The sequence below is a fragment of the Panthera uncia genome, chromosome F2 (assembly GCF_023721935.1).
Source record: "Panthera uncia isolate 11264 chromosome F2, Puncia_PCG_1.0, whole genome shotgun sequence".
NCBI lineage: Eukaryota > Metazoa > Chordata > Mammalia > Carnivora > Felidae > Panthera > Panthera uncia.
In genome coordinates, this window is record NC_064812.1 from 73,349,069 (window position 1) to 73,369,499 (window position 20,431).

Sequence of the window (20,431 nt, forward strand, 5' to 3'; positions counted from 1 at the left end):
GCAACTTAAAGCAACAGTCATAAGGATACTAGCTGGGCTTGAGTAACGCAAGGGTGGCCCTCACTGCAGAGGTAAAAGACCTAAAAATTAGGCCTAAATGAAAAATGCTATAACCGAGATACAAGACTGATTGGATGTAATGACCACAAGGACGGAAGAAGCAGAAATCTGAAGAAGTGCTATAAAAGATAAAATCATGGAAAATAATGAAGCGGAAATGAAAAGAGAAAGAAAATACTAGATCATAAGTGTAGGCTTACGAACTCAGTGACTCCATAAAACGTAATAACATTCATATCATAGGAGTCCCAGAGGAAGAAAAGGAGAGGAAAAAGGGAGCAGAAAGTTTATATGAAGAAATTATAGCTGAAAACTTCTCTACTCTGGGGAAGAAAACATCCATCAAAATCCAGGAGGCAAAGAGAGCTACCATCAAAATCGACAAAAGCAAACACCAAGACATATCATAGTAAAATTTGCAAACTTCAGAGATAAGGAGACAGTAAGGGGAAAGGAATCCCTCACCTGCAAAGGAAGACATATAAAATTAGCAGATCTCTCCACAGAAACTTGGCAGGCCAGAAGGGAGTGGCATGCTATATTCAGTGTGCTGAATGGGGAAAATGTGCAGCCAAGAACATTATCCAGCAAGGCTGGTCATTCAGAATAGAAGGAGAAATAAAGAGTTTCCCAGACAAACAAAAACTAAAGGAGTTCATGACCACTAAACAGCCCTGCAAGAACTATGAAAAGGGACTTTTTGAGTGTAAAAAAAGGACCAAAAGCAACAAAAACTAGAAAGGAACAGAGAAAATCTCTAGAAACAATGACAAAACAAGTAACGAAATGACACTAAATTCATAATTATTAATAAGTACTCTGACTGTAAATGGACTAAATGATCCAATCGAAAAACATAGGGTATCAGAATGGATAAAAAAATAAACAACAAAAAAACAAGACCCACCTATATACTGCCTACAAGAGACTCATTTTAGACCTAAAAACACCTGCGGATTGAAAGTAAGGGCATAGAGAACCATCTATCATGATAACGGACATCAAAAGAAAGCTGGAGCAGCCATACTTCTAAAGACAAACTAGATTTTAAACCAGACTGTAACAAGAGATGATGAAGGGCACTATATCATCATAAAGGGGTCTATCCAACAAGAAGATCTAATAATTATAAATATGTATGTCCCCAACATGAAAGCACCCAAATACATAAATCAATTAATAACAAACAGAAAGGAACTCATGAATACGTTAATAGTAGGGGACTCTAACACCCCACTTAGATCAATGGACAGATCATCTAAGCAGACAATCGACAAGGAAACAATGTCTTTGAATGACACACTGGACCAGATGGACTTAACAGGTATATTCAGAATATTTCATCCTAAAGCTGTAGAATATACATTCTTTTCAAGTGCACATGGGACATTCTCCATTCTCCATGTGAGAAGATCACATATGAGGTCACAAATCAGACTTTGACAAGTACAGAAAGACTGAGATCATATCACGCATATTTTCCCACCACAACACTATGAAACTTGAAGTCAACCATAAGAAAAAATGTGGAAAGACATGGAGGTTAAAGAACATCCTACTAAAGAATGAAGGGGTCACCCAGGAAATTAAAGAAGAAATTAAAAATGACATGGAAATAACACTAGAACAGATCAATGAAACCAGGAGCTGGTTCTTTGAATGAATTAATAAAATTCATAACCCCCTAGCCAGACTTATCAAAAAGAAAAGAGAAAGGACCCAAATAAATAAAATTATGAATGAAAGAGGAGAGAAGACAGCTAACACCACAGGAATACAAATAATTACAAGAGAATATTATGAAAAATTAGTTACCAGCAAATTGGGAAATCTGGAAGAAATGGATAAATTCCTAAGAACATATAAACCACCAAAACTGAAACAGGAAGAAATAGAAAACTTGAACAAATCAATAACCAGCAAAAAAAATGGAATCAAAAATCTCCCAACAAACAAAAGTTCAGGGCCAGATGGCTCCCCAGGGGAATTTACCAAACACTTAAAGGAGAGATAATACCTATACTTCTCAAGCTGTACCAAAAAATAGAAATGGAAAGAAAACTTCCAAACTCATTCCACAACACCAGCATTACCTTCATTCCAAAAAACACACAAAAACCTCACTAAAACAGAGAATCACAGGCCAATATCCCTGATGAACATGGATGCAAAATTTCTCAACAAAACTCTAGCAAATTGAATCCAACAGTACATTAAAAGAATATTTCAGCATGGTCAAGTGGGATTTATACCTGGGTTGCAGGGCTGGTTCAGTATTCACAAATCAACCAATGTGATACCCCACGTTACTAAAAGAAAGGATAGGAACCATACGATCCTCTCAATAGATGCAGAAAATGCATTTGACAAAGTACAGCATCCTTTCTTGATAAGAACCCCCAAGAAAGTAGGGAGAGAGGGAACATACCTCAGCATCATAAAGGCCATATACAAAGGACTCAGAGCTAATATCATCCTCAATGGGGAAAAACTGAGAGCTTTCCTCTACAGTCAGGAGCAAGACAGGGATGTCCAGTCTCACCATTGTTATTTAACATAATACAGGAAATCCTAGTCTCAGCCATCAGACAATAAAAAGAAATAAATGGCATCCAAATCAGCAAGGAAAAAGTCAAACTTTCACTATTTGCAGATGACATGATACTCTCTGTAGAAAACCTGAAAGACTTCACCAAAAAATTGCTAGAACTGATACGTGAATTAAGTAAGATATACAGGATATAAAATCACTATACAGAAATCTGTTGTATTTCTACACATCCATAATGAAGCAGCAGAAAGAGAAATTAAGGAATCGATCCCATTTACAACTGCACCAAAAACCATAAGATACCCTTGAATAAGCCTAACCAAAAAGGTAAAAGATCTGTACTCTGGAAACTATAGAACACTAATGAAAGAAATTGAAGGTGACACAAAGAAATGGAAAAACATTCCATGCTCATGAATCAGAAGAACAAATCTTGTTAAAATGTCGATACTACCCAAAGCAATCTGCACATTTAATGCAATCCCTATCAAAATACCACCCGCATTTTTCACAGAGCTAGAACAAACAATCCAAAAATTTGTCTGGAATCGCAAAAGACCTCAAATAACCAAAGCAATCTGGAAAAAGAAAAAGCTGGAGGCATCACGATTCTGGACTCCAAGTTATATTACAAAGCTGTGGTTATCAAGATAGTATCACAAAAACAGGCACATAGATCAATGGAACAGAATAGAAAACCCAGAAAGGGACCAACAACTATATGGTCAACTAATCTTTGACAAAGCAGGAAAGAATATCCAGCGGTAAAAAAGACAGTCTCTTCAACACACTGTGTGGGAAAACCAGACAGCAACATGCAGAAAATTAAACTAGACCACTTTCCTACACCACGTGTAAAAGTAAATTCAAGATGGGTAAAACCCTAAATGTGAGGCAGGAAACCATCAAAATCCTGGAGGAGAACATAGGTGGCAACCTCTTTGATCTTGGTGGCAGCAACTTCTTACTAGACATGTCTCTGGAGGCAAGGGAAACAAAAGCAAACATGAACCATTGGGACTTCATCAAGATAGAAAGCTTCTGCATGGCAAAGGAACCGATCAACATAACCAAAAGGCTACCTTCAGAATGGCAGAAGATGTTTGCAAATGACATATCTGATAAAGGATTAGTATCCAAAATCTATAAAGAACTTGTCAAACTCAACACCCAAAAAACAAATAATCGAGTTAAGAAATGGGACAGAAGACATGAATACACATTTTTTCCAGAGAAGACATCCAGATGGCTAACAGACAAATGAAGAGATACTCAACACCACTCATCATTGGGGAAATACAAATCAAAACCCTGATGAGATACCACCTCACACCTGACAGAATGGCTAAAATTAACAACACAGGAAACAATAAATGTTGGCAAGGATGTGGAGAAAGGGGAACCCTCTTACACTGTTGGTGGGAATGCAAACTGGTGCAGCCACTCAGGGGAACAGTATGGAGGTTCCTCAAAAAGTTAAAAATAGACCTGTCCTAGGATCCAGCAATTGCACTGTTAGTATTTATCCAAAAGGTACAAAAATAGATTCAAAGGGACACATGCACCCCAGCATTATCAACGACAGCCAAATTATGGAAAGAGCCCAAATGTCCGTTCACTGATGAATGGATCAAGAAGTGATGAATGGTATACAACAGAATATTACTCAGCCATTAAAAAGATGAAATCTTGCCATTTGCAATGATGTGTCTTAACAATAGAGAACAAACTGAGGGGTGCTGGAGGGGAGATGGGTGGGGGGATGGGCTAGATGGGTGATGGGCATGAAGGAGGGCACCTGTTGTGATGAGCACTGAGTGTTGTAGGCAAGTGATGAATCGCTAAATTCTATTCCTGAAACGAATACTGCAGTATATGTTAACTAAATGGCATTTAATAAACTCTTGCCACGAACGAAAGATACTTGTACCAAAATATGAGAAGATACAGGTACTACATTTTTTGTTGTTATGGTTAGAAGACTATTTGTAAAATACCGGGAACAATCCCAATATCCATCCTGAGAGAACTGCGCAAAGACATGGTATGTTAACCCAATAGAGCGCCATCGAATAGTCACAGAATGAAGTATTCGTCAAGGGTATGAGGAAGACTGCTATGGACTAGTCTCCAACATGCACTGCTGAATGGAAAGGCAAGTTGCACTGCAGTGTGGAGGGTGTGTTTCTTTATATCTAAGAAATGGAATACATTCTGAACTGGGCTTTCTTTTCTATTTTTTAAGTTTATTCATTTATTTTTAAAAATTTTTTTAATGTTTATTATTTATGTTTGAGAGAGAGAGACAGAGCGTGAGCAGGGGAGGGGGCAGAGAGAGAGGGAGACACAGAATCGGAAGCAGGCTCCAGGGTCCGAGCTGTCAGCACGGAGCCGGACGCGGGCCTCGAACTCACGAACCACAAGATCATGACCTGAGCCAAAGTTGGAAGCTTAACCGACTGAGCCACCCAGGTGCCCCGAGTTTATTTACTTATTTTGAGAGAGGGATAGAGAGCAGAGAAGAGGCAGAGAGAGACGAGAGACAGAGAGAGAGAATCCCAAGAATCCCGCCATGTCAGTGGAGAGTCTCGGGCTGGATCTCAGGACTGTGAGATCATGACCTGCACTAAAATCAAGAGTTGGATGCTTACCCGACTGAGCCACCCAGGAGCCCGTCTGGCTTGTGTTTTTGAAAAATCAATTTTTAAAAGCTAATAAAAATTGTTCCTCGTTTGGAAGGATAGAAAGGAGTTATTGAATCAAAGGTGCAACTTAGGCTTCCTACGCCGTCCCTCGTTTGGTGTTTTTGACTTTGGAACAATGTAAATGTAAATTAAAAACTTAAATCGAAATGAGGGGGGGAAAATCCCTAAAAATTGAAAACAAAAATAAATGATCTTAATTGTATATCAAATTAGTGGCTTAAGGACACAGGGAAAAATTACATAAAGTGACTTTAAAACACAGTATTTGACTAATACAGTTGTAGCGGGACATATTCTAAGAACAACAACGAAAATAAAACTGCAAAGAAATCCTAAACTGTGTTCATTATTCCCACTGTTAGTAGTAAGAAAGCATCCAGGCTCCTTTCTTTCCACCAGGCTTAAGGTGTTGGCTTTTATTTTGGCCTGGAGCCTCTCTTCTTCAGTGTCCTTGGCTGGACCTGAGATATAGGGCCACACTCTGGCTTTAAGGACGCTGAAGACAATAAAGAGCAATATTCTCACAATTATCGCAACGAACCATTACATGAGGCTAGGCATTCATCTGTTCTTTCCCACACACAAAAAAATGAGGGTCTCTTAGCAAGGAAGAAGGAGAGAATGCACTGGAGAGAAGTAATTTAAAGCACTGGGCACAGAGGGTAAGAGTAAGGGGAAGACCTCAGATGAATGCTTTCTGAGGGCATGGAGGAGGCCATCTTGGGGGGCACCACAAGGGGAAAACAAACTTGTAGAGCATTTATGGGCCAGTTGACCAAATGACAGATTTGCTAATCTCTTTAAAAAAAAAAATGTTTATTTAATTTTGAGAAAGAGGGAGGAGGGGCAGAGAGAGAGAGAGAGAATCCCAAGCAGGCTCTGAGCTATCAGTACAGAGCCCCACACGGGGCTCGATCCCAGGAACTGTGAGATCATGACCTGAGCAGAAATCAAGATTCCGGTGCTTAACTGACTAAGCCACCCAGGCGCCCCAAATCGCTACCACTCTTATGAGTTGGATTATTTTTCTCTTAAGCATTCTCTGAAGCTTCTTGAGTGTCCTCTGCGTGTGTATATGTGTGCGTGCATGCATATGTGTGTGTCCAACTGACAAGAGAGGTTAAGTATCTTGACTAAGAGCATACAGCTAGTAAGTGGAAGAATCTGGAATCGCACTCACACAGCGATGGAGACAGGCTCTTAATTACTCCTCTAGAGACTGGTTTTACTGGATCCAAGATAAGGGCCATAATACCTGGGATTCATTTTGTAACAGCAGCTAACATCTAACAGCCAAGCGCTGTGCTAAGTGCTTTATATAGATGATCTCTCTTAATCCTAGAGAAAACTCAACTATTACCTCGTGATTCCAGACGGGAACATTGAGATTCCGATAGCCTGAATAATTTGTCCAACTTCTTAGCTTTACTAAGCAACAGAGCTGGATGGAATGTATGCCTAAATTCTCTCTGCCCGCCCTGTCTCCTCTTACCTGCCTTGGGAAATTGTCTCTTCTTGGAAAGAAGTTTTTTTTTTTTTAAAAAAAGCCTTATTTCTGAGACATCCTTTTCAGATATTAAATTAAATCACATTGGGTGATTGTAGGGTTGTTTGTTTGTTGTTGTTTTTTTTTTTTTGCCTCATTAAGCGCACAAAGAGTTTAATAAAATATTTTAAAATATAAATTCCTTTTAGTAGGTAACATGCAGGTGAAAGGAAACCTTCTTAAAGAAATATGAATGAATATTGAGGGTTAAGAATTCTGAATCCCAGAATTGGTAGTCTAGATCACGATGCACTTAAGCAAGAAGTCAAGAAGTTGTATTTCAAGGAAAACAACCTATTGTTGGCACAAGCTTGAAGGTATACTAGCTGCAGGACAGGGGCCAAGACGGAGGCCAAGAAGTCTACAGGGCATGTTAGGATCTGAGAGTCTGAAGTGGGAGACCATAGAACTTTCCAAGGTCAGCTGTTATAGCAGCCAAGAAGATACATGGGAGTAGCTTCCACTACTGGAAACAAGAAGACTTTTCTGCAAAAAGCAACTTTGGTCGCCTAGCTTGACAGTCACATGCTATCCCACAATGTGTTTTCTTTTTTTAAAGCACTGTCTGGACTTAAACCAGCTTCACTTTTGGCAGTAGTGAGTCTAAAGAAATACAGCTGATCCTTAAATAATACATGTTGAAACTTGCACGGGTTATACTCAGATTTTTGTACAGTGTAGTACAGTTTAAGAAATGTATTTTCTCTTCCTTCTGATTCTCTTAATAACATTTTCTTTCCTTTAGCTTAATTTATTGTAAGACTACAGTATATACTACATATGATACATAAAATATGTGTTGATCAATTGTTTCTGTTCTTGGCAAAGCAACTGGTCAGCAGTAGGCTATTAGTTAAGTTTGGCGGGGGGGGGGTCAAAAGGTATACTTAGGTTTTTGACTCTACAAGATGTTGGTGCCCCTGACGTGCTCGTTGTTCAAAGGTCAATTGTAATTCTCTGGCTTCAGGAGATCCTGATCTCGGGGCTCCGTTTCATTAGCATCATCTTCTGAGGACTGTCCTGTCCACACAAAGCTACCGACAGCTACTAACTAATGTTACCAGAAGCGAATGTTCCAGAGCAAATATGTCATCAAGATAATGTCCGTATATTAAGAATAAACACATTTTGTAAATAGGTAAAGCCACCTGAAAGTTTTTAAAAGTTTATTTATGAGAAATGCATAAAAATCCCAATAAGTATGAAGGGAAGCCTCACTAAAGTCCAGTCAGGAGGAGGCTGGAAGGTAGAGCCCTACCACTCAATGTCAGTTACAGGAAGAACTGTCAATTGCAGACTCCAACAGAAGAATGGTCAACAAGAAAGAATCTTCAATTACAGGTCCCAACAGAAAAAGATACACATTGCATCTTTTATAAGAAATCAACTACCCCTGCAATTCAGTCAATGAGCAAGTCACCACCCTGAACTCTTGCTTTTTTCCAATGGACTTTTATTCAAAACAACCCCTCCCAACTTCCTCCTTCTTCTCCATAAACGAACATTCTTCTTTGTTGGTTGGACTTGCCTGTGGTTTTGCTGTGGCTTCCATGTCTTGAATTGTAATTCTCTGCTAATCCTGAATAAGCCCGTTTTTCTGAATAATTGGCTGTTTTATTTTTTTTTATTTTTCTAATGTTTATTTAATTTTGAGAGAGAAAGAGAGAGGGAGAGCGAGCGTGAGCAGGGGAGGGGCAGAGAGAGAGGGAGACACAGAATCCGAAGCAGGCTCCAGGCTCTGAGCTGTCAGCACAGAGCCTGATTTGGGGCTCGAACTTGTGAACCGTAAGATTGTGACCTGAGCCGAAGTCGGATTCTTAACCTACTGAGCCACCCAGGCACCCTTGGCTGTTTTACTTTTGAAGTTAACAAGTAAAAAGTGCACGTCTCTCAGCCATGAGGAAGACAAAACCATTCTCCACACAGATTATGTGCTCATCAGGTGTCTTATGTTAGGCATGATTATCCTCCCATCATTTTAATTTTGTGTTTATTAATCTTATGGTTAGTATTGCAGGCTCCAGAACAAAAAGAAAAAGGCCCTGAACTTTTTGCATTATTTAAGAATTCAAAGGTTTTCTTAATTTTATTTATTTATTTTTAAGTTTATTTATTTATTTTGAGAGAGAGACAGAGAAAGTCAGCAGAGGAGGGGTAGAGGGAGAGGGTGAGAGAAAATCCCAAGCAGGCTCTGCACAGTCAGCACAAAGCCTGATGCGGGGCTCAAACCCACAAACTGTGAGATCACGACTTGAGCCGACACCAAGAGTGGGTCGGATGTCTAAGCCACTAAGCCACCCACCCAGACCTGGCACCCTCACTGGCCTTTTTCTTGCTTTACCACTTCGTCTCACAGCCCTGGGATGTCATGTCTCTTTCATGGAGTTCTGGTTTTGGAGATCGACACTTAGTAAGCCTCTCACAATATCTTCCAATATTGAGGTGAATGAAATATTTAGATTCCTCAAAGTGTTACCGAAAGTTAGATGGAAAAGGAACGAAGCCCTGGTCCTTTTCGCTGCCACAGTAAAGAATTCCAGGACAGGGAAAGGAAAGTACAGCTGAGCAACGTGTTATTAAAAGGACACTCCAAGGGAGGAGCAGGCCAAGTGAGGAGAGACAAAGGCCCTAGAAACTCTAGGGTGTGGGCTTCTATCAGTTTCGCTTTTCCCCTGGCTTCTAGGGTTGCAACATTTGAGTGACAGCCTTGGATTATATAATAATTAGCCAACAGTCCGTGTCCTTTCCCAAGATGTATTTAAAATACCTGCATGGGGTAGGAAATCGCAACATTTTGTCTGTTCTAGGGACATAGGTCAGGTCTGCATAAACACAACAAGCATATCAAACTTAACTCGCCCTGGGCCGGGATGTTGTGCCCACAGACCCGCTGCCAGATGGGTGCAACGGGTGGTCCCCGCGCGGTCCTGGGTTGGGACTGTCCATCCTCCTGTCGCTCACGCCCAGCTTCCTGCCTAACGTTAGAAAGCGGTTGTACGTCGAAAAATTGCAAAACCAGGTGCACAAAGTCGTAACTGACTTTGGTAAAGGTTACAGTTAGATCCTGCCCATCTTCAGTTACAACCCCGTTAAAGCAGCTTGCTGGGAAGTACAGGTCACCCCACCCCCACTGTCCGAACCTAAAGCATTCCCACGAAACCTTTCGTAAGCCAAAATAGCGATAAAGGGAAGAAGCAGTTGTCATGAACTTCCATGGAAAATTCTTTGAGTGCTCCCAGATGCAAAACAATAAGCCCTCTTAGGCTTTTCTGATACCTTAGGACACATCTTGCTAACAGATGAACAAAAGAAATCGAGATAAAGCACCGATGCTCATAGACACAGTCCAGAGCTCTGGCGGCTGGACTCTGAGATGCCGCGTGTGGTTCCTGGGGAAGGAGCTTGGCGGAGCCAGTCTCCCTGCTCGGGTGCACGCTGCCTCCACAAAGGCCCAACAGGTGCCAAACGATGCCAAAGACTAATCTCGCTTTTCACCTTTTTTTTTTTCTTTTTTTCTTTTCCATAAAAACAAAAGCCCTCTTTGGATTTCCTTGGTTAGAGAAAACAGATAATGATGTCATAAATCTTTGGAAAAGTGGGGGCACACCCACCATGAGACTCAACCCGTTAGCTGGACCCACAGGGGTGAGGCAAGCTCTCTCCTTCTTACCCATGTCATGTCAATTTCCCATTCTCTCTCTCCCCCAGTTTTGCTTTTCTTTCCATTGTCCCTGCGATCTGTATAAATGTAAGGAAAACGTGGTGTGCGTGTAAGCCGACATGTTTGAAATACACCCCCGGCAACCGTCTCCTTGGTATGTGGGCAACCAAGAAAATGCAGGTCGAAGGAAGCAACGTCTTGCATTGGGGTCAAGCTTTCTTATCCCCAGACCTTTCAGGCTGGCCTCGGACCCAGACAGCTACAGGGAGGAGGGAGAGGCTCACGTGGCCTTCATTCTCTGACCACTCTCCCGATGAACAGCGAAAAACAAGCTGTGACCCACAGAAGACTTCATATGGTGATGTCCTCATCGGGCACTCCCACCCTCTGGATGGCGCGGAAGCCCGAATTCTGGCTTTTTCTCTCCTGGGGCGCTTTTGTGAGTTCTCCGAAGCCTTCTCTCCCCACTCTCCTGCTGGACACCAAGTTCATTTCCCTGGGTATTCCCTGCTGTGGGTGACGTGCTCTCCAGCCCGCCTTGGAAGCTGCGTCTGCCCGAGGCCTCCCCGTCACGGTCACCTTGGTGTGGCCAGCGGGGTGGTCCTCACAGCCAGGATCACCTCAAGAGAGCCCTGGCCCGGCTACTTTCTGGGCAGCTACTTTGTCTAGGACAGAAAACCCAAGTCTTTGTCTTGCCAGACTCTCTGAGCCCAGGCCGCTCCATGCAGGAAAATCTCTTAACCTTAAAACCTGGGGCATGTGGATTTTTTTTTTCCTCTAAACACTTCCCTCCAAACCCCTGTCATTCTGAGCCAGAGATGGGAGGTGGTCAAGATGAGCACCGCATTCAGCAACTAGCTTTAAATGGATCCTCACGCATCTTTCTCCTCCTATCATGCTCCTGGTCTACGTGACAGTGAAAGGCAGGCATTGACCCGGATCCCGACAGTAGTTCGGGAAAGACGAGCTGGCGAGCGCCTCTCTTGAGGACGTATATAGTCTCTTCGTTGCTCTCAGCGTTTGAATTTCGGTGAAAACTGCAAGACAGTGAAAAAACTTACATCTAGCATCCTGTTGCATAGGCTTGAGACAATTGGGCACCTCCCTCCCTTCCCCCCCACACCCCCCCAGGCACAGGGCACCATGGAATCAATCAGCAACCGTATCTGTCCAGGTCTGTGCCAGGCAGCGAGGAAGTTATAAAGAAAAACTGGATTATAAGCCTTTGAGAACTAATCATCCCAATAAATAGAACTAATGGCGTTCATTCAAAACACAACACATCGAGTCAATAGCAGTCCTGTGCCAGCTGGCACAGCTCCATTAGGCTAGCCAGACCAGGCACGTGAAAAACTGGGGTGGGGAACATGCCTCAGAAGCCACAGAGCCTTAGTAAGGGAGGAGGCACAAGCAGGGGGAGCAGGGGCTAGCCTTAGCCTGTCCTTCCCTGCAGGATAACCTGGAATGTCCAAATACAGGATGCCTCCCGACCTCAGCCACTCCAGGGGGGCCAAAGGGTCACAGAGTTCCTCATCCTCCGGGAAGGGCCTTCCTCAGCCAGAGACAGCCTGGGAAAGCCAATGTGCACCCAGCATCTGAGGAAAGCGGATGGAAGAGAAAAGCATAGCCTTCGCAGTGTGTGGGAAGCGCAAGCCAAGAACGGGAATTTGAGGGAAACGATCATTTGGTTGCTGGACTGTGTTTCTTCAAGCACAAGAGACGAGATCACGTTAGTAGAGTACTGGGAATATCGTGCAGAAATAGTGGGGAAGACAGGGCAGAGCTAAGCTGAACAGGAAAGGTTAGGAGCGCAAAAGAAATTCAGAGCCTGAGCTGTTGACAGGGTGCTGGGGCGGGAAGACGGCCGACTGCACAGGGCTCACTCAGAGCAGGGCTGAGATCTGGCAAGGCCAAGAAGGGCAGGAGGATGCACAGCAGAGGGGAAAACAGCTTCCAAAACAGACAGAAACACCCGTAGTTATAAAGCACACACCGCTGTTAAGGGGAAGCAAAGGATTTGCTTTCCCTCTGCATCTTTGTTCCCTCTGCAGTCCCTGCCTCAAGAGCCCCGTCCTGGACCTCGCAAGCCAAAATCTGCCCTACAGTTAGGATGCAAGCAGAGCACCCTTCCAGATTCTTTAGTGTGCATTTGTCTCCTCCTTCTACTTGGCTGGAGCCTTGCTGTGATTGATGGAGACACGTGACTTCACTTGTAAGCGTTGCCCTAGTTTTTCTTATCCAGGTCAGCCTTTGAAGGACCTTAGGTCACAAATCCAGCCAGACAGGGAACTTTATTCACCCTCAGGATTCACATGCGTTGGCTGCGTGAGCCTTGGAAAGAAATATCCGTGCGTCCCCTCCCTGGCCATCTGCATTCTGGTTTGTGTAGCAGAAGGGCTGATTTTTCTCCCTCGTAATTTCATAGTTGTTTCTACCTGCACAAGTCAGTGGGGACAACAAGCTTGGCGATCATGCTAGACAGGAACTGAAGATGTTTCTTATCCTCTTAAGACATTACATCAAGACAATTTTGTTGGAACAGGCAGTTACAGTATGACTGTGGCAGAAACGCAGGTGTAAGCTCCACCCCCCGCCCTATTTGGTCTCCAAGCAGTTACATTAATATCACATACAGGATCCGTTTTTTTGACTTGATTTGTTTGTCCTTCCTCCCTTCTAAAACCTCAGTTAAAAAATTTTTTTGTAATGCTTATTTTTGGGAAAGACAGAGTGCAAGCAAGCGGGGGAGGGGCAGAGAGCGAGGGAGACACAGAATCTGAAGCAGGCTTCAGGCTCTGAGCTGTCAGCACAGACCCCCAACACCGGGCTGGAACCCAGGAACCCTGAGATCATGACCTGAGCCGAAGTCAGATGCTTAACCGACTGAGCGCCCAGGCGCCCCTAAAAAAATCAGTTTTTTGAGGTATTATGTATATTTGATAAAATTTGCCAAGTTCAAGTATTCAATCTGCTGAATTTTGACAAATGTATAGAGTCGGGGAACCACTCCCACAGTAATAGTATGGAACACTTCTATCACCTTAGATGTTCCCGCAGGGGTTTCTTGCAGCCAACCCCCTCCTCCGAGCCCTGTCCTTGGCCATACTTGGTCCCTTTCTTAAATATGAAGAGGGATGTGAGTGGTCTAAAAAGTTCATGGTCACATAAATATCACCTGAGGCCTTTTGTTCTTAATCTCCAGTAAATGCAATTTGCCGGTCATTTCCTGTCATGCTGAAGAATCAAGAATCGTTAAAATCCATCTTTTGCCACTTATTTGGAGCTGAACTCATCGTCTTTGTTGACTTGCTCCGTGGACAGCATAGAGAAAGTTTGCTCCATGTTTCCAAAGAGAAGGCACTGTAATTGACATCTGTCTGGGGCTGAAAAGAGAGCAGTCTGAGCTTAAAGACAAAGAGATGCACCGTTGAAATTCAGTGCAGACAACTCTATCTCCTACCTCTCCTCCTATTATCTTTTGGTTAGATTTTAGTAAGATTTTGTGTCTGGGACATTGTCACCCTTATTCCATTACCCTACGGGAATAAGAAGAGATGGGAAGTAATGAACAAAGCTAAGCAAGGAATGTGGGGAAAGGGCAATGGTGGTGCAAATGCAGTGGAGTGAACAAAATGCATCAGAAGTCATTTTGGGGGCATGCATCAAGTGTTTTGGGTTCTGGGATACCAACCCTGAATAAGCTGTGGGGTCTTGCCCACCAGTAGCTCGCAGTTCGGTAGGGGAGGCAGCCATGTCATCAGGCAGTGATGAGATTACTGGATCATGCGATGACAGAGGCTGTGCTGTTGGTTACTGGAACGCGTACAAAGAGCCTGGCGTCCATTCTTACATCAGGAAAGCCTCCTGGAGACTGTGATATGCAGGCTTGGAAAGCATGGAGAGCTATAAAACCTGAGAATTTGTTTCTTGGGATTGTTCATGGTACTAAGTGATTCATAAAATAGAAATCGGAGACTTCTTAAAATGAAGTGGTATCACGCAGAAGCATGGAAGAAGTGAGAAACATCAAAAATGCAATTCGAATCAGGTTATATGCAAATCTAGGTGATTCAATGAATTCATAGAGAGAAAGGGAGGGAGTGAGGAACAGGGAGAGAGAGAGAGAGAAGAGAGAGAGAGAACATGCTACGCCACGGAGCACGCACTGTGGCAGAGCCTGAAAATGTGGGCTCTGCATTTGGGGGGCTAAGGGTCTTGCTGCCTTCCCAAGAAGGATTGTGTTGCCCACATATGGGCATTGTGTGGAAATCAAGCAGAATGGCAAATGGAAAACCGGGGTTCTGATCTGGCTTAGCTCTGGGGTAACTCAACTTACCTACCAGATCAAGGGATGGAGCAAAATTATCTATTGTTTTAACCTCTAGAGTTTTCTAATTTGATGTTTACCTGGCAGGTATTTGTAACTTTGTAGTGAGGTATAAGGATGGCAAGATGTTACTTGAGGCAGTAATACACAGGCGATGATGGCTCTATCTGCCCATGGCTCTCTGCCAAGGAATGCAACATCAGGCTATTCTTCAAGTGGCTATGGCTTTTGCCATGTGTATGGATGTTCAATGAGAATAACCCTGCTTACCCTGGCTGACTACTGTAACTAGTCAGTTACCTAGACCAGAGCCGAAGACACCCAGGAGGATATAGTGAGAAGTACGGCATGCCAAGTAACTACCAGTAGGGGTGACCCAATCAGAGCTTTCCTTGCTGGTGTAAACAGGATGCACAGAAAAAACGTGGGTCACTGGAACTGCTGTTGTATTCTACATGACTATGAGTCCATCTTGAAGCACCTCATGATTTGCTATTATAGTTTTAGAAGCACTGAGACACAGAATGAATCTAAATTTCTGAGTATGTTGCTGGTGTTTCCCATTACTACAGATCTCTTTACATAAACCCATCTACAGCAATCGGATTTGCTAACTATGGAAGTCCCAAGGACAAGCAGGAAGCTCTCTCTGTCTAAGGGAGGCTCCTGGGTGAAGACAGATGAGTAAGAGATTTCGTTCTCCTAAAAGACTAGGTGCTTCTGGAAGGCACTTTGTAGCATCATATAGTATTAGTAAGCAGATGCTGCAGAAAAAAAGGCATTCTCTATTTGCTTTGAGACTAACTAAGATGAAGAAATAAATTGGCAAAATTGGCTTTATGGTTAAATTGATAATGTGGGAATATTGGCTGAGATTTCACCTGACTTGCAGCTAACCAGTTAGCCTGCCAGTTTCATGGATGCTGGCAGAAGACACGAGACTCCTGGCTCAGAGACAAAGCAATTGTGGCATTCAGACTCAGCATTTGCACTTGTTTCTCAAGCCTCACTTCCAACAGAGTGGCACTCAGAGGGTCCAGAGGAGGGTAACTTTGAGCTCAGGGACCTTGAGGCTTTTATAATTGGCCGCAAGGCTGCCTGCCCTTATCTTTATTTTAATGTGTAGGAAACAAAGTTGTCCTTTTCTCTGGAGGAAGATAATTCTCTTTCAAGGCTGTTTGCTGTACAAACATCCTTGAAAGGATAGCATTCTTGAAAATGGAGTCAGTGCCTCTGCTGGAAAGGCAAGCAGAAACAGAGACTTAGAGATAACTGGCTCCAAACAGTCACCCTTTAGTAGAACCATGAAATCAATGTAGAGGGTTTACACACATAAAAGAATGTTTCATGTAGTAGGGTAAGCATTGTTTAGGGAAACTTTTCCTTTGTTATATCTACGTGTAAAAACATTTTTTCCCCTTTTTTCTTTGGCAATAACTTTGAGACACATTGGCTATGATATTATTAAATACATTGAGTTCTTACATTCCGGGTGACATCACTTGGCTTGCATTATACCCAAAACAGTGCAATAGCAACATGTATTATGTTGGGGTTTTTCTAATATAAATCATAGATACAATGCCATAGACTCCATGTTATAATCATGATTGATACACACATTCAAATGCTATTTTGGAGACTAGAAAATTTTAGATACTATATCATGAGGGTTTTTTGGACTGATTAAGAAGGTAAATTTTACCTCAGGTTTCGGGTAGATAGTGGGCAAAATGTGTTTTATGAGTTTGGACCACTTACAGAACAAAACACAGTGTGGGGAAATTTACATTACTAACCGAATTGATGCTTTGCCAAGCATTGGATTTAATAAAGAGCACACACATAAGTTAACAAATATGTGACATCTTAACAGCTCCAAAGCAAATATTTATTTCATCTGACTTGTATGCCTATGAAACAAATGTTCTGGACAGAGAAAATGAATGTTGGGTCCTTCATGTATTTGTTAAATTCAAGATTTTTAAAAACACTTTACACAAAGGACAAAATTGCATTAAAAGTAGTTCTTAAAAGTCCAGTTTCCATCTGAGTAGATATTTATGATATCTCTGCTTGGATATACAGAGATCTGAGTTCACATATGCAAAAGGTCAGAGGATAGAAAGATCTGCAAAACACCTACCTGCCTTCATGTTGGCTATATGGATTAGAGTAATTACAATATCAAAAAGTAGAAATTATACTCAGTTTTCTATACCTACCACATTGCTTCTGTTTAAAATAAGTATGCACTGTTATTATTGCTAAGGTCAGAGTCATAGTAGAAGGTTTTAGTGCTACCATATTATTTTATATTAATTGTTAACATATTACTTTATATTAATTGAAAAACTTACCCACTTAAATTGAGTATTTCAAAATCTTTGGGAAAATCGATTTTAAGAATGGATGTAGATCATGTTTTGGAAATACATGAAGTCTTAACATGTGAAAGCCGTTGTCCCAAGAACTGTATGATCTGCTAAAGAGAGAACTTTAGCAGCAGAACCAAGTACCATTTCACCGGATCTATTAAAAAAAATAGAATTATTGTTTTTATAGGCTCACTTAAAGGAGGAATATAAAAATAATATTTTTCTTGGAATATTGTAAACATGAAGAGGTGCTATGAGTTCATTGTTTTTTCTTGCTTTCTCAGAAAAGTAGTAACGCCACTTTTCCATGGGGTTCAACTAGCTGGAATGTTTGATTAGTTTAACTGTCCGCCTGAAGTGCTCTTTCAGGAGAAAAACAATACAAGAAAACTAACTGGCAGAGCTTTCACCACACACACCCCCCCCACACACACACCCCCACACGCACACACACAATTTCTCCAAGATAAATTTTGGGGTCAGGAGCCATTCAGGCAAATCAAAACATGCCATCATTTAAGATGTTAATAATGTTCTATAAATGGGTGTTATTTATTTCATACATAATGGAAAGCATAAGGAAAGGTGGTATTTGCAGGAAGGCAGTAACATTCAGACTTCTAGGAGAGGTCCTTTGTCTGATGTAATCAAGACAGGAGTGGGTTGTAGACGCAAATCTATAAATATATAATAACTTGTCTCTCTTTTAATGTACGGTGAGTTTTCTTTGAGCATTTTCATTAGCTGCACTTTCAACCACATGAGTAATGCATAATCTAAGACGACCAGCTTGCTTTCTTTAAAGCCAAGCAATCTGATTTCAGTACCTGTTTGAGCTTTGACGATTCTTTTTCGTCACAGTCGGGGACAGTTTCTGCCCCAACAACCGAAATTGGTGGTAATTTTTGTTTTTAGTGACTCACCTGGATCCAGTCATTCAGCTTTCAGCTTTATATATATACTCATATTTGATCGTTTTACATGATATTTCACTTGTATTTGTAATAATAACCATGATGACAAAATGGGGTTGAAATAAAACTAACACTAAAGAGTATAGAAAGTTCTAGTAGTGGGAGTGAAAGTGCGCAGTCCCCCAAAAGGTGGCATTTATTAGGTGTAAACATGCTGATGGTGGAAAGCAGGGTCTGCCAAGCCAGTTAAGTGGAAAGTGGTTAAAGAAGTTTCTCCTGTGTGTCAATTCTTGTTGCTACTAGTATTTTTACAGAATAAGGCACTCCTCATCTTCAACACCTAGAAAAAAAAGGTTATTTTTGAAAGTCCAGTTTGCCTCAGTTCACAAACCTATTATTATTTTAATTGATTGATTAATTTTATTTTAGAGAGTCAGAGCATACAGGCGGGGAGAGGGGCGGAGGGAGATAGAGAATTCCAAGTAGGCTCCACCCTCGGGAAAGAGCCCAATGGGCGGGGGGCAGCGCTCCATCCCACCACCAACCCCCCCTGGGATGGGACCATGACCTGAGCAGAAATCAAGAGTTGGATGCTCAGCCAATGAGTCACCCAGGCACCTCCACACACCTATTATTTTCCATTTACTTTTATGTAATTTTCATTGGTATGTATTTATTCTTTAGAGCCTCAACATGTTACTGAAAAAGCAAGTTTCTTGCAATCAAATTCCTATGAAGGTTCTAAGACAACATCACTGTCCCACATGTAATTAAGTTTCATCTTCATCACAAAGTTTCTCTTAATGATTACATGTTATATTTTATGAATATCTATTACGTATTACCTATCGTGTCACCTGGGTACTAGAACCCTTCTTGGAACCATGACGTTTAAACTCACTCATTGTTTCCAGGGCAACTTCTCCTTCAATTCTTTAATCTCTTCCCCGAAGTATAGATGCTCCAGAGCTTTAAGGATCCCTCTGGGTGTCTCATTCGTGCTTTGTATACTGCCACAGTGAATGGGGCCCGTTAGTCCTTTCCAATACCCTTGGAAAATATTATTCAATTTATTTTTACAAACCTCGTCTATACTTTCCCCCCATGCTTTTAATATTTTCATAGCTACTCCCCAACTCCTATCTTTCGGTGATTTCAGAGTGTAGTTTGAGGTGGTTCTGTTGAACTTAAGCCTTTCTACTTCAACCCTGATCTTTATATTTACCTCTGGATTTGGTAGCCATAACTGCCCTGTGCCCTTCACTTTCAGCTTTCTTTTCAAAGCAGCTTTGCTTAATTGTGAATTTGTTCCCAAAAGCTGAGGAGAACAGTGCCAGATTCTTAAGATCTGGTGCTGTAAACACTTCAGAGACTGGTCCTTCCTTGATTTGTATTTGTACTTGATTTCGTGCTGTGATTATTTTTGAGCTAGTTACAGATTGCTGGCAGGGAAACCGCGCAATCAATAGTCTTTGTTTATTGCATCTATATAACCATATGCAAATTCTACAGATGTCCTGAACTCTGAGGAAGTGGTGAAGGTCAGCCTGTCTCTGCTGACTTGCCTAACAAAGGATGTTCAGAATCCATTCTGTATACTTGCAGTATTTAAGGTCATTAGCGTTGATTCAAGCCCATTTACAACCAATGACTTTTTGGCTATGAACTGTGAAACAGGCTGCATTTTAAGTTGATTTTATAGAAATATCCTAACACTTGAGAACGATACTGCACATCTTAATGTTCACTAGTGACATGGAAAATAAACTTACTCATGCTTATAATAATATTACAATTTAGTTAAGTACAGTATTCAGTATTCCTGCTAACGTATCCAAGGCAAATTATTTCAGGTAAAGGCTTCTGGAAGCCTTTGGAGGGCCTATATTGGCTCGAAGATTACATATTCCGGATTGACTGCCCATCCTGTGACCACCTTTATATCAAGTAGGCTTTCTCAGTTCCTCGTCCATCTCAACCTCTGGGAGGAAGGTGTGTGTCAAGTGAAAGAGCGTTTTCTTTCATTATGAAAGCCCAGAACCAAGGCATATTTTTCAGCTGCGTAGAGGGTGGTTTATTCTGGCAGATGGAAGAACAGGGAAAAATCTATATAAACCTACGGATGCAAACGCATAAGCAAGCGTTTGGATCACCACAGAGAGACCAACAGAATAAAGAGCCAAGTAAAATTCCCCAGTGTGGGAGAGGTCCCGGCCGACCGACCTCTCCCAACGCGGAGACGCGATTTAAAGATACAGGCTCCGTCTACACAAGCGCTGGAGGAAACAC

General features: G+C 41.9%; 1 long non-coding RNA gene across 1 annotated transcript; it reads right to left on the reverse strand.

Annotated features, from left to right (window-relative positions):
* Positions 1 to 8,013: 8,013 nt before the first annotated feature.
* LOC125924683 (uncharacterized) lies at positions 8,014 to 17,388 on the reverse strand. The gene is made up of 2 exons (XR_007458518.1): positions 17,211 to 17,388; positions 8,014 to 11,560 (listed from the first exon to the last, which is right to left on the reverse strand). It is a non-coding gene; the product is annotated as an uncharacterized LOC125924683 (long non-coding RNA).
* Positions 17,389 to 20,431: the final 3,043 nt, after the last annotated feature.